This window comes from Thalassophryne amazonica, chromosome 13, assembly GCF_902500255.1.
Source record: "Thalassophryne amazonica chromosome 13, fThaAma1.1, whole genome shotgun sequence".
In the NCBI taxonomy this organism is placed as follows: domain Eukaryota; kingdom Metazoa; phylum Chordata; class Actinopteri; order Batrachoidiformes; family Batrachoididae; genus Thalassophryne; species Thalassophryne amazonica.
The window spans coordinates 18,249,405-18,264,562 of record NC_047115.1 but is presented as its reverse complement, the minus strand read 5'-3'; the positions used below and the strand labels follow the sequence as shown (position 1 = coordinate 18,264,562).

Here is a 15,158-nt window from a genome sequence, read left to right as displayed (position 1 = left end):
ATGTCAGAGCCTTTCAAATAACTGATATCCAAGATGGAAAAGAACATTATTCTAAGTTTCAAACATGTTATAAAGTGTAGCTGGATGTGTTCTGCCTCTCTGTGTGTGAAGTGAGCGCTTTTCTTTTTTTGGATTTTCACTATTGATAATCTGTATGCTTCTTACTCTGTGTGCTGTTATACAATTCTGCTGGAACCTCAACTTCCCTGAGGGAGTCTTCCCAAAAGATCAATAAAGTTCTATCTAATCTAATCTTCTTCTTTGTCTTTTGGCTGTTCCCGTTAGGGGTCGCCACAGCAGATCAATCGTTTCCATCTCACCCTGTCCTCTGTATCTTCCTCTGTCACACCAACCACCTGCATGTCCTCTCTCAGCACATCCATGAACCTCCTCTTTGGTCTCCCTCTTCTCCTGTCTGGTGGATCCATCCTCAGCATCCTTCTCCCTATATACCCTGGGTCCCTCCTCTGCACATGTCCAAACCATCTCAATCTTGCCTCTCTGACTTTGTCTCCAAATTGTCCCACCTGAGCTGTCCCTCTGATATGTTCATTCCTAATCTTGTCCATTCTTGTCACTCCCAAAGAGAATCTCAACATCTTCAGCTCTGCCACCTCCAGCTCTGCCTCCTGTCTTTTTGTTAGTGCCACTGTCTCTAAACCATACAACATAGCTGGTCTCACTACTGTTTTGTAAACTTTCCCCTTCACTCTTGCTGATATTCTTCGGTCACAAATCACTCCTGCCACCTTTCTCCACCCACTCCACCCTGCCTGCACTCTCTTCTTTACCTCTCTACCACACTCTCCATTACTTTGAACAGTTGACCCCAAATATTTAAACTCATCTACTTTCACCACTTCTACTCCTTGTAACTGCACTATTCCACTGGGCTCCCTCTCATTCACACACATGTACTCAGTCTTGCTTCTACTGACTTTCATTCCCCTTCTCTCCAAAGCATATCTCCACTTCTGTGGAGATATGCTTTGGATGCTTTGGATGCCGTCCAAAGCATCTCTTCTGTTAGGAGAGACGGCATCCATCCCACTTTGGATGGAGCAGCTCTCATTTCTAGAAATCTGGCCAATTTTCTTAAATCCTCCAAACCGTGACTATCCAGGGTTGGGACCAGGAAGCAGAGTTGTAGTCTTACACACCTCTCTGCAGCTTCTCTCCCCCTGCCATCCCCTCATTACCCCATCCCCGTAGAGACGGTGCCTGCTCCCAGACTACCAATAACCAGCAAAAATCTATTTAAGCATAAAAATTCAAAAAGAAAAAATAATATAGCACCTTCAACTGCACCACAGACTAAAACAGTTAAATGTGGTCTATTAAACATTAGGTCTCTCTCTTCTAAGTCCCTGTTGGTAAATTATATAATAATTGATCAACATATTGATTTATTCTGCCTTACAGAAACCTGGTTACAGCAGGATGAATATGTTAGTTTAAATGAGTCAACACCCCCGAGTCACACTAACTGTCAGAATGCTCGTAGCACGGGCCGGGGCGGAGGATTAGCAGCAATCTTCCATTCCAGCTTATTAATTAATCAAAAACCCAGACAGAGCTTTACTTCATTTGAAAGCTTGACTCTTAGTCTTGTCCATCCAAATTGGAAGTCCCAAAAACCAGTTTTATTTGTTATTATCTATCGTCGTTACTGAGAGTTTCTCTGTGAATTTTCAGACCTTTTGTCTGACTTAGTGCTTAGCTCAGATAAGATAATTATAGTGGGCGTCTCACTAATTTAAAAGATCTTCACTTAGCCTGGAAAAAGAGTCTGTTGCTCTATAAAAAAGCCCTCCGTAAAGCTAGGACATCTTTCTACTCATCACTAATTGAAGAAAATAAGAACAACCCCAGGTTTCTTTTCAGCACTGTAGCCAGGCTGACAAAGAGTCAGAGCTCTATTGAGCTGAGTATTCCATTAACTTTAACTAGTAATGACTTCATGACTTTCTTTGCTAACAAAATTTTAACTATTAGAGAAAAAATTACTCATAACCATCCCAAAGACGTATCGTTATCTTTGGCTGCTTTCAGTGATGCCGGTATTTGGTTAGACTCTTTCTCTCCGATTGTTCTGTCTGAGTTATTTTCATTAGTTACTTCATCCAAACCATCAACATGTTTATTAGACCCCATTCCTACCAGGCTGCTCAAGGAAGCCCTACCATTATTTAATGCTTCGATCTTAAATATGATCAATCTATCTTTGTTAGTTGGCTATGTACCACAGGCTTTTAAGGTGGCAGTAATTAAACCATTACTTAAAAAGCCATCACTTGACCCAGCTATCTTAGCTAATTATAGGCCAATCTCCAACCTTCCTTTTCTCTCAAAAATTCTTGAAAGGGTAGTTGTAAAACAGCTAACTGATCATCTGCAGAGGAATGGTCTATTTGAAGAGTTTCAGTCAGGTTTTAGAATTCATCATAGTACAGAAACAGCATTAGTGAAGGTTACAAATGATCTTCTTATGGCCTCGGACAGTGGACTCATCTCTGTGCTTGTTCTGTTAGACCTCAGTGCTGCTTTTGATACTGTTGACCATAAAATTTTATTACAGAGATTAGAGCATACCATAGGTATTAAAGGCACTGCGCTGCGGTGGTTTGAATCATATTTGTCTAATAGATTACAATTTGTTCATGTAAATGGGGAATCTTCTTCACAGACTAAAGTTAATTATGGAGTTCCACAAGGTTCTGTGCTAGGACCAATTTTATTCACTTTATACATGCTTCCCTTAGGCAGTATTATTAGACGGTATTGCTTAAATTTTCATTGTTACACAGATGATACCCAGCTTTATCTATCCATGAAGCCAGAGGACACACACCAATTAGCTAAACTGCAGGATTGTCTTACAGACATAAAGACATGGATGACCTCTAATTTCCTGCTTTTAAACTCAGATAAAACTGAAGTTATTGTACTTGGCCCCACAAATCTTAGAAACATGGTGTCTAACCAGATCCTTACTGTGGATGGCATTACCCTGACCTCTAGTAATACTGTGAGAAATCTTGGAGTCATTTTTGATCAGAATATGTCATTCAAAGCGCATATTAAACAAATATGTAGGACTGCTTTTTTGCATTTACGCAATATCTCTAAAATCAGAAAGGTCTTGTCTCAGAGTGATGCTGAAAAACTAATTCATGCATTTATTTCCTCTAGGCTGGACTATTGTAATTCATTATTATCAGGTTGTCCTAAAAGTTCCCTAAAAAGCCTTCAGTTAATTCAAAATGCTGCAGCTAGAGTACTGACGGCGACTAGAAGGAGAGAGCATATCTCACCCATATTGGCCTCTCTTCATTGGCTTCCTGTTAATTCTAGAATAGAATTTAAAATTCTTCTTCTTACTTATAAGGTTTTGAATAATCAGGTCCCATCTTATCTTAGGGACCTCGTAGTACCATATCACCCCAATAGAGCGCTTCGCTCTCAGACTGCAGGCTTACTTGTAGTTCCTAGGGTTTGTAAGAGTAGATTGGGAGGCAGAGCCTTCAGCTTTCAGGCTCCTCTCCTGTGGAACCAGCTCCCAATTCAGATCAGGGAGACAGACACCCTCTCTACTTTTAAGATTAGGCTTAAAACTTTCCTTTTTGCTAAAGCTTATAATTAGGGCTGGATCAGGTGACCCTGAACCATCCCTTAGTTATGCTGCTATAGACGTAGACTGCTGGGGGGTTCCCATGATGCACTGTTTCTTTCTCTTTTTGCTCTGTATGCACCACTCTGCATTTAATCATTAGTGATCGATCTCTGCTCCCCTCCACAGCATGTCTTTTTCCTGGTTCTCTCCCTCAGCCCCAACCAGTCCCAGCAGAAGACTGCCCCTCCCTGAGCCTGGTTCTGCTGGAGGTTTCTTCCTGTTAAAAGGGAGTTTTTCCTTCCCACTGTAGCCAAGTGCTTGCTCACAGGGGGTCGTTTTGACCGTTGGGGTTTTACATAATTATTGTATGGCCTTGCCTTACAATATAAAGCGCCTTGGGGCAACTGTTTGTTGTGATTTGGCGCTATATAAAAAAATTGATTGATTGATTGACTTCTCCAGACTAGACTCAACTTGCTCTCTACTCTAACTACAGATCACAATGTCATCTGCAAACATCATAGTCCATGGGGACTCCTGTCTGATCTCATCTGTCAACCTGTCCATCACCACTGCAAACAAGAAAGGACTCAGAGCTGATCCTTGGTGTAATCCCACCTCCACCTTGAATGAGTCTGTCATTCCGACTGCGCATCTCACCGCTGTCACACTATTCTTGTACATGTCCTGCACTACCCTAACATACTTCTCTGCCACTCCAGACTTCCTCATACAATGCCACAACTCTTCTCTTGGCACCCTATCATAAGCTTTTTCTAAGTCCACAAACACACAATGTAACTCTTTCTGTCCTTCTCTGTACTTTTCCAACAGTATTCTCAGAGCAAACATTGCATCTGTAGTGCTCTTTCTCGGCATGAAACCATATTGCTGCTCACAGATCTTCACCTGTTTTCTAAGCCTAGCTTCTACTACTCTTTCCCATAACTTCATGCTGTGGCTGATCAACTTTATGCCTCTGTAGTTACTGCAGCTCTGCACATCACCCTTGTTCTTGAAAATAGGAACCAGCACACTTCGTCTCCACTCTTCAGGCATCCTCTCACTTTCCAAGATTTTATTAAACAATCTGGTTAGAAACTCTACTGCCATCTCTCCTAGACATTTCCATGCCTCCATTGGAATGTCATCTGGACCAACTGCCTTTCCACTCTTCATCCTCTTCATAGCAGCCCTCACTTCTTCCTTGCTAATCTATTTTACTTCCTGATTTACTCTCACCACATCATCCAGCCTTTTCTCTCGCTCATTTTCTTTATTCATCAACTCTTCGAAATATTCCCTCCACCTTCTCAGCACACACTCCTCACTTGTCAGCACATTACCATGTGCATCTTTTACCACCCTAACCTGCTGCACATCCTTTCCAGCTCTGTCCCTTTGTCTTGCCAATCGGTACAAGTCCTTTTCTCCTTCCTTACTATTCAACTTCTTGTACAGCTCGCAATATGCCTTTTCCTTTGCTTTTGCCACTTCTCTTCTCGCCTTACGCCGCATCTCCTTGTACTCCTGTCTACTTTCTTCATCTCTCCGACTATTCCAAAACTTTTTCGCCAACCTCTTTCTCCTTATGCTTTCCTGGACCTCTTCATTCCACCACCAAGTCTCCTTGTCTTCCTTCCACTGTCCAGATGTCATACCCATTACTGCCCTAGCTGTCTCCCTCACCACATCTGCAGTACTTTTCCAGTTGTCCAAAATTGCTTCCCCTCCAACTAGTGCTTCTCTCACCTGCTCGCTAAATTTCACACAACAGTCTTCCTCCTTCAGCTTCCACCATCTGATCCTTTGTTGAGCTCTCACTCTCTTCTTCTTTACCTCTAAAGTCATCCTACAAACAACCATCCTATGCTGTCTAGTGACACTCTCTCCTGCTACCACCTTACAGTCTGTGATTTCTTTTAGCTTGCATCTCCTATAAAGAATGTAGTCCACCTGTGTGCACCTTCCTCCACTCTTATATGTTACCCTGTGCTCCTCCCTTTTCTTAAAGTAGGTATTCACCACAGCCATTTACATCCTTTTGCAAAATCAACTACCATCTGTCCTTCCCCATTCCTATCCTTGATACCATATCTACCCATTACTTCCTCATCACCTCTGTTCCCTTCACCAACATGCCCATTGAAGTCTGTTCCTATCACCACTCTTTCATGCTTGGGCACACTCTCCACCACCTCATCTAACACACTCCAGAAATCTTCTTTCTCCTTCATCTCACAACCTACCTGTGGGGCATATGCACTGATGATATTCATCATCACCCCTTCAATTTCCAACTTCACACTCATCACCCTGTCAGACACTCGCTTAAGCTCCAACACACTTTTAACATACTCTTCCTTTAAAATTACCCCAACACCATTTCTCTTCCTGTCCTCACCATGGTACAACAACTTGTACCCACCGCCGATGCTCCTGCTCTTACTTCCCTTCCACTTGGTCTCTTGCACACACAATATGTCTACCTTTCTCCTCTCCATCATATCAGCCAGCTCTCTCCCTTTACCAGTCATACTACCAACATTCAAAGTCCCCACTCTCATTTCCACCCTTCTAGTTTTCTTCTTCTCCCGCTGTTCGTGGCAACGTTTTCCTCCTCTTCTTCGTCGTCTTCGCCCAGCAGTAGCCCAATTTCCACCGGCACCCTGATGGGCAACAGCACCGGTGGCGGACGTTGTTAACCCGGGCCGCGACCGATCCGGTATGGGAATTCGATTCTGAGTCTGCATAGTTGGGTTGGCTTGTTTTACGCTGGATGCTCTTCCTGACACAACCCTCCTCATTTATCCAGGCTTGGGACCGGCACTCAGAATGTACTGGCTGCACACCCCATGTGGCTGAGTTTCTATCTAATCTAATCGAATCTAACAAAATATCTGCTCAGTTACGCACGAGGGACTGAATCTTGCATGAGTTAGTTTTCCGTTATACTGACATCTCAATCTTTTCTTCTTTTTTTACCACACATAAATGTAACTGTAGCATGAGAGTGTTGCTGTTCTTGTTTCTGTTAAACATGTTAGGAGCCATGTAGTTGGTTAGCACGGTTGCCTCACAGCGAGAAGGTTCCAGGTTCACATCCGACCTGGTCGTTTCTGTGTGGAGTTTGCATGTTCTCCCTGTGATTGTGTGGGTTCCGTCTTGGTGCTCCGGCTTCCTCCCATTTCCAAAGACTTGCAGGTTTGGTGACTCTACTTTGACAGTGAATGTATTTGTCTGGCTATATGTATTGGCCTTGTGATTGGCTGGTGGCATGTCCGGGGTGACCAACATCTTTGGCCATTTTAGACATTAATTGCAAAATGGTTAAAAAAAAATGCTGTCACATTAATTTGCAATGGAAATAATTGTTAGTTGCAGCTATACATGACAAGCATGTGGACACGGGGGTAAATGTAGCAATGCTCCAATCTTAATACCCAATCAAAAAAAGAAAAAAGAGCTGATTTAACATTAGCTTCTTGCTTACCATACCGTAAGCCTCGGTGTTAAATCATTTACTCCCTTTGGAGTGGGTAAGAACATGCAACTTTTATTATAGGAAAAGAATCAGGATTCCCTGGGTAGGAGAAGGGTGGCTCATGCATAAATAAAGCATGCAGTACATGTTAGCACTATAACCTTGCTCAGGCATTTTGCTGGAAGCATGAGGCACATTACTGAGAGGTTTTATACAGTATCATATAGAGCATGGAAGCCCATGCTTTGTAATGGGGCCTTTGGTGGAGTGGGACTGAAGTACAGAAGAGTGCATCGAAGGCATACAAGAAAAACACAACACAACTGTGAAAGTATGTGCCTTTGGCTTCTCCTTTCTGCTCGGTCCGCCACGAATCTGCATCTGCATGTTGATTTGGCACAAGTTTTATGGCAGATGCCCTTCCATTCCTTACATAGAGAATGATCAAGGGTAGTCTTGAACTGGGATCCTTCTATTTTGGCAAAAGGTGCACTCACCGCTTGGCCACCATGCTGCACACTGGTGCATATTCCCAATTATGCTTAGCTCCACTCGGTGTTGTATACCCTTGATAACTCAAACATACTTAGACTGAAGGCTACACGTGTGCCTCAGAGCACCTGGTATTACAGTTCAGTTCATCTGCTTGACTTTAGTATGGGACCGACATGGATCAATACAATTCGATTTATTTACATAGCATCAAATCACAACATACTTGGCCCCAAGGTGCTTTAAAAGGATAAGGTCTAACCTTACCCACCCTCCAGAGCAAGCACATAGGTAAGCGTGGTAAGGGGAAACACTCCCTCCACATTTTTTGATTGTATGAAGAAATGCCAAGCAGACCAGACTCAGAGAGGTGACCATCTGCTCTGGCTATACTACATGAACAAAAATCAAATGGCCAAAAACATGACAAGGAAATATCAAACATGCTAGACAGAGATGATGGATCTAAGCATCCAGGTACTCTAACAATCGTAGTGACTAATTAGTCCAAACAATAAAAAGACTGTGGAAACATCAAGTGGGCCCATCAGTTAACCAACATTCCCCCAGATTCCACATTAATCTATAACATCAATGCATAACAAGCCACAGTCCCCAAACATACAGTTATACATACAGTATATTTTGTCAACATTAAACAACAAGAAAACAGGAAATACTAAAGTGGCCGGCGATCACCTTAGTATTTCCTGTTTTTCTTGTTGTTTAATGCTTACAAATTATACTGTATTTGTTGTCTTTCGGATGTCTGATTCTGTTTTTTCTCTCTGTTTAAGGTGCAGCTCCATCCAGAGATGGGTGTGGTATTTGTGCTGGAGACCCTCCTGTCCTGTGCACCAACAACATTTCCTGTATATTCATTTTGTGTATTGCTCTGTAATTTATGGCTGTAGCACTTCCCAAGCAGAGGGTCAGCCCTTTGAGTCTGGTCTGCTTGAGGTTTCTTCCTCAGAGGGAGTTTTCCTTACCACTGCTGGTCTGGGGGTTAGCAAGGTTAGATCTTACTTGTGTGAAGCGCCTTGAGGCAACTCTGTTGTGATTTGGCGCTATATAAATGAAAATAAATTGAAATGGACTTTATTTTGTGTACTTTGCTTCAGCCTTTCTATGAACTGTGACAGTGTGAGACTCCAGCAGTGCCTTCCACTCACCTGCTGTGTCTTCTTCCTTAGTTCCTGGTCACAGAGGCAAACGTCCCACCTGGTCCTGACCTCAAAATCCTGGTCTCAGAATCCTTTGTTACACATTCCTTCAAGACTGGCTCGGGAAACTGTAGCTCCCTAATTTCACCACTAGAGGGCGGGTCACTCTCCATACTGCAGGCACCCCAGCACAGCATTTTCATTTATTTATTACAAATAAATCTGATTTTTCCATTGTACTTCTCTCCATGTCCAGCTCCCTGCATTTGGGTCCATACTCTGAAACGGTTCGGTTCCATCCAAATCCCTAACCATAACAAAATATTTGGATTTTGAACTGTGCGCCATCCTCCGATATAGGAGACATGGATGTTCAATGGTTAGCAGTGTCGCCTAGAACCTCTGGGTCCTGTTGCTTTCTGTACCATTGATCAAGACAGCATCTATAGATCTGGAGTTGGTCCTTGAGAATCAGACTGTGGTCATTGCTCCTCGTGGTTGGATTGTATAATTGGATTTGGTCCCGGTCCAAATAGAGTTAAATATACTCTATTATACAGTGAAATCACCTCTATTGTCTTGTCAAATCACATTTTTCAACGCCAATAAGAGTCATTCACAGCATGATAGAGTTGATTTTGCACTGTGATAGAATTGATTTAGCACTGTGATAGAGTATATTTAACTCTATTTGGACTGGGACCAAATGTTGTCCTGGCAGAGTATATTTTACTCTGCAAAACTTACTGTGCAGCTGTCATATATGCAGCTTGCTACAGTGCTGTTGATGGAGCCAGCCGTGAATAAAATAACTGTATCTTAAATCATCTTGGCTGCTCTGCCTCATCTTGGCCTACACAAATATTTTAAGATCTTCAAGATAAGTCAAATGTTTTCCTACGTTTAATGAAAATTGGTTATAACAAAGGTATATGAGGTAGCTCAGTGGGATAAGCAGTTGTGCTACCAATATGTAGACACTGAATTGATCCCCACTCATGCTACCTGTCTGTGTCCCTGGACAAGACACTTCATCTGCATTGTCCCAGTCCACCAAGCTGTAAGTGGGTATGTGCCTTGGTTGGGGAGGCCCAGAGCCTGTGTAGGAGGTGATAATAAAGCTTTAGCAAACCATGAAAGTATGAATGTCCAAAACTGTGACATTAAAAAAAATATTTTTCCTTACATTGCCACTAGGTGGGACAATAGCTGGAAAATACTGATTTCCTGCAATAACATAATGCTCAGAGTACTCAGTGCATCCGGAAAGTATTCACAGCGCTTCACTTTTTCCACATTTTCTTATGTTACAGCCTTATTCCAAAATGGAGTAAATTCATTGTTTCCCCTCAAAATTCGAATCACAACACCCCATAATGACATGAAAAAAGTTTTTTTTACCAAATTTGTTAAAAATGAAAAAACTAAGAAATCACATGTACAAGTATTTTTGCTCAATACTTTGCAATAATGCTTTACAATAATGCCTCACATTCACCCCAATGTCAGGGTGCTGCCACACAAGGCGCTCACTACACACCGGGAGCAATAGGGGATTAAAGACCTTGCCCTTAGTGATTTTCCAGTCAGGCTGGGATTTGAACCGAGGATCTTCTGGTCTCAAACCCAATGCCTTAACCACTAGACCATCACCTACCCTTTACTTTTCTGGATGCACTGTAACAAACTCCATAACATCTCATGGACATCCATGTAGAAAGTAAAATGAGTTTTTTTTTTCAGTTTTAGTCCTTGTTGTAAATCCCATCTAAAATGTAATGGTTTGTATTCCAGTCTATACCTCATAGTTTGTCCAACTTTCATGAAAACGTGTTCCTTAATTTTTCATTTTTGAGCAGTCCTGCATAAACTGAACCCAGTGAGAAGAAAATGAAAACATGATGGTGAAGGTGAAATGACACTATCAGAACAGGTGGTAGGTTATTTGAGATCTACGGTGAGGTTGTAGGCAAACCTTTTAGCATAGACAGTGATTCCAGAATTGTCACGTATCCGTACTTTAAAATCCTGAGAGAAGAATGGGAGATGGTGCAGACTCGGTGGTCTATATGTCTCATAAAAGTTTAGCACCTGTTAGGAACAAGCAGTAAAATAGATACTTTTACAGAGTCACTGCAAAATTACCAATGGAGACGTGCTTTATAGTGTACCTGTAATGGAAAATACACAAAAACTGCATGTCTCAGGCTTTTTTCTATTTAGCTGAACTGTTAGTGTATTAATGTGCACTTGTTTGAAAAGAAACACACACACAAAAAAATGCCAAATTCAGCTGTTGCTCAAACACAATCCAAAAACAGCTCTTGGGACATTTTAATTGGGATCTGTCAGTGAGCTTGATACAAAGCATGGTTTGAATTATGGGGGTACTGGGAACCACAGACTGTATATGTACTGGACAAAGCCTGTATTATGTCACCCACTGGTTTTCTATAAATACTTGCCAGTCACCCTCTGCGCATCATCATGAGCAACCAGAGGAGCATCTTCTTCCACAGACTGCTCCTTCCCAAGTGCAGGGCCAACAGACTGAAAAACTCCTTTGTCCCTCAGGCCATCAAACTATACAACTCTTCACTCAGGAAGAGGAGGAGTAACAGGAAGACAGAGGACGGGAAGGAGAGGAACAGTAGTAGCCAGTAAACCAGTAGCGATCAGTATGTCTGGTATTTATATTTTTGTGTATTTTTATTTATATTTGCAAACTGTTTTTTTAAACTTTCACGTTTGATGCTTGTGTGCTTCTTACCCTGTGTGCTGCTAAGCAATGCTGCTGGAACTTCACTTTCCCTGAGGGAGTCTTCCCAAAAGATTAATACATTTCTATCTAATCTAATCTAAATATGAAGCCCGAATCAGGGTGTCGCCATGTTCACAGCAGCTGAATAAAGGGGTGGAGCTTTGGTAGTTCCATGTGTGTCGAAAGACCCCTGAACACACCCCTTTCTTAGAGTCCGAGCCACCAAACTATCTTCGGGTCTTTATTAAATTATATTTTTTGGGACTGAGCGGTGGTTTTCCTCACGGTTTACTTTGCTGTGCACATTAAATATTATGAACCGGGTAATTTCTCAGTAATCATACATTAAGCGGACCTAAGGATCAGGCTACTGACAGCTGCTAAAAGTGCTAACGCCATTAGCGTACAACATTAAAACTGAGGAGAATTTCAATCAGTGGGCAATACTGCTCCAAAGACTTCTTAGATGATCCCTTAGGATGTTTCACCACCACAAAACAAATCATATTATTCCAGGTGTTTGTAATAAAATACTCCAAATAAACAGATGCCTCCACTACCAGCCGCAGAGCAGACACTGAGCTAACGTTGTTGTTTGTTGTTAGCTAAATGTTACTTGTTGTTAACATTAGGTAATATTAACTAAGTCATGTTCGGCAAAATATGTTAACGTTAATAAACCAATGGTAAGTAACATTAGCTGACTAATGTTACTTACCATCTAAGATCAAGTCCTTATTTGTAAAAATGTAAACATAGTGTGTTCAACTGGGAACTAAAGTCCGTCCTTGTCAAGAAAGGTAAAAGAAAAGTGTGAACCTTTGGAACCAAAAATAAATAACTACATAGAAAAAAAAAATCTGTACTTTTATGACTTGTTTTCAGTTACTTGAGTCAGTGGCTTGACTTAGTATATCTTGCTCCAGTTAGTACTTTGTGGCAGAAAGATGTAAAAAGTATACTAAAGTACAAGTTTTAGTATTAAAGTATAAGTGTAAATCTTAGTATTAATGTACTTAGACTTAGACTTTTGTTGTATTCTTAAGTATATGAAATATAGTTTATAAAAAGTCACCTTCAAGGATACTTCCTCAATTTTAGTAAAAAATAAGTATACTCATAGTACACTTGAATTAACTTCTTTTTGCTAAGGGATGACATCAATGGTAAGTAACATTAGTCAGCTAATGTCACTTAACGTTGAAGTTATCTAACGTTAAAACCCCAAAATAAGTGAGTACCCTTGAGTGTCACTGTATAATTCACACTCTGCTCCAAAGTAGTATACTGTATTTTTTTTTTTTTTCTTTTCATTTATCATCGCACTCATCGCACTGAGTGTTTCCTTCTCTTTTTGCTCTGTATGCACCACTCTGCATTTAATCATTAGTGATTGATCTCTGCTCCCCTCCACAGCATGTCTTTTTCCTGGTTCTCTCCCTCAGCCCCAACCAGTCCTAGCAGAAGACTGCCCCTCCCTGAGCCTGGTTCTGCTGGAGGTTTCTTCCTGTTAAAAGGGAGTTTTTCCTTCCCACTGTCGCCAAGTGCTTGCTCACAGGGGGTCGTTTTGACCGTTGGGGTTTTTCCGTAATTATTGTATGGCCTTGCCTTACAATATAAAGCGCCTTGGGGCAACTGTTTGTTGTGATTTGGCGCTATATAAATAAAATTGATTTGATTTGATTTATCTGTATGGGTAAATTGGAGGGAAAAGAACCTGACAAGGTCACAGGAGAAGTGGAGCGGTGTACATGGGAGGGATGGGATGATTTTGGTGTGACGAGTCTCACAGTGAACAGAGCAAAAAGGTCACAGGAAGGTGGAAAGAAATGAGGCCCAAACGTGAGAACTAATTTGACACATTTACCCAGAATTCCAGCACCGTCTGCCACTATCAACACACTGACCCTTTTTGTCTTGTTATCGAGGGAGATGAGGGCTGTGAGGTCGAGCATGGGTCTGTCAGATCAAAGACACTGCTTTTTCCAATACAGGCAGGCGTTCAAACACATCATCTCTCACTCCATTTCTAAGAAGAAGAAAAAAGGGAGATGAAGTTAAAGAAAAGTGAGACAATGTAAGTGAACTGTATCATATTGGAAGCATATGAAGTTTGTTTTTGCCTGCCAGCACACTGAGTCTTAATGTCACTTTTCCCCCTCGATATCTCGAGGAAGGTCTGTTGTTTCTAAAACATCCAAATATCATTATTATTTCCAGTTCTGGTTTCAGTTTTAATGTTAACAACATTCCAGATGAAGCATATTTAGAGACTGTCTAAGTAAAGATAACGTGTTTCCAATACATACCAACGTATGTCTGGTAGGAATCAGTTTGTATACTTTTGATCAAAACTGCAATATCCTTAAGATTGAAACAGAAGGATTTTCTTACAAGTAAACGTAAAATCTAGGCTTTAGTCTCCCATGTGTCTTCTGGCAAACTGTAGCTGAACTCAGGCCTTTTTTTTGTTGATAAGGCAATCTTTCGATGTTCTACATACAAAACAAACATGCAACATACAAAAGCTGTACTGTGCAGTTTTTACAGTCACATTCACAGAAGCCCACAACTTCTTCAGAGTTATCTTGGTGTTTGGTGGCTTCCCTCGATAGTCTCCTTTTTGTACACTCACTCAAATATTGAGAACTGCCAACTCCAGGTAGATTTACACAGAGTAACCCACTGTTTATATGTATTATAATTATTATTAAAACTATATTTATAGAGCACTTTTTAATCAGGTATACAAGCAATAATAATTTATTTATGTGGCACTTAAATTCATACGGCCCTTATATTCATATTTATGTTTATATATTTATACAGTGCCAAGACTAAAATTTAGCCAATTACCATAGACACCCATGTTAAACTCTCCAATTTTACAGCAGAAATAAACATGTTTGCGTACAGGGGTGAGTATTTTTTTAAACAACTGATCGGTTTAAGCCACTGCAGCCATAAAATTATGAATAATTAGGAGAATGGTTGCTTTGTGTGTCAGCTAGTGTGCCAGGTTGAAAGTTCCACTAGCAATTGTCCGTAGCTGCTGTGGACTCGACCGTGTTTGTTCAGTCTGAGCATTTTACTACAAAAATCTAAAATAATATAACTTACTGTTGCTAACTGCACTAACGAACCATCTAAGAAATCTGCTCCAGTATTTCTGGTGAGTGAAATTTTAGAAATATTTGATACGCATGGCAGCGCCATTAGCACTAATTAGCAGGTATCATTAGCTTGGTGACATAATCTATGGTGATGAAGAGATAATATGCTAGCCATAGTTTTAAATACCTACATCCAAGCCACAACTTCATGAAAATATATGCTAATCAGAACTCTGATGCATGTGACCTAGCTGGCATGCTAGCTTGGTAAATTTGATGTAGGTGGGTGTGTTGAGATTCATTTGTCTTGCCCAGGCCATACTGGTCTTAGCAATGCTCCACCCCTTTATCCATATATGGGTTGGCTGGGAGTGAGGGAGAGTTGGGCACTGCCCAGATGGTGCCATATTAAGCCACCCTCATTTCCGCTTAACACCTGCTCTTCAGAAAACCTATGGGTTTGGTCAGTATACACTATACAGCCCATGGGTAGAACACGCTGAATAGATTCCATGCCCTACTTCACATGGGA

General features: G+C 41.2%; 1 long non-coding RNA gene across 1 annotated transcript in view; it reads right to left on the bottom strand.

The window, feature by feature from the left end:
• LOC117522921 overlaps positions 1-15,158 on the bottom strand; it is a 1,044,039-nt gene that overhangs the window by 154,331 nt on the left and 874,550 nt on the right. Inside the window, exon 3 of the long non-coding RNA XR_004564374.1 lies at positions 14,765-14,769. This is a non-coding gene — a long non-coding RNA (uncharacterized LOC117522921). The remainder of the gene's footprint in view (positions 1-14,764; positions 14,770-15,158) is intronic.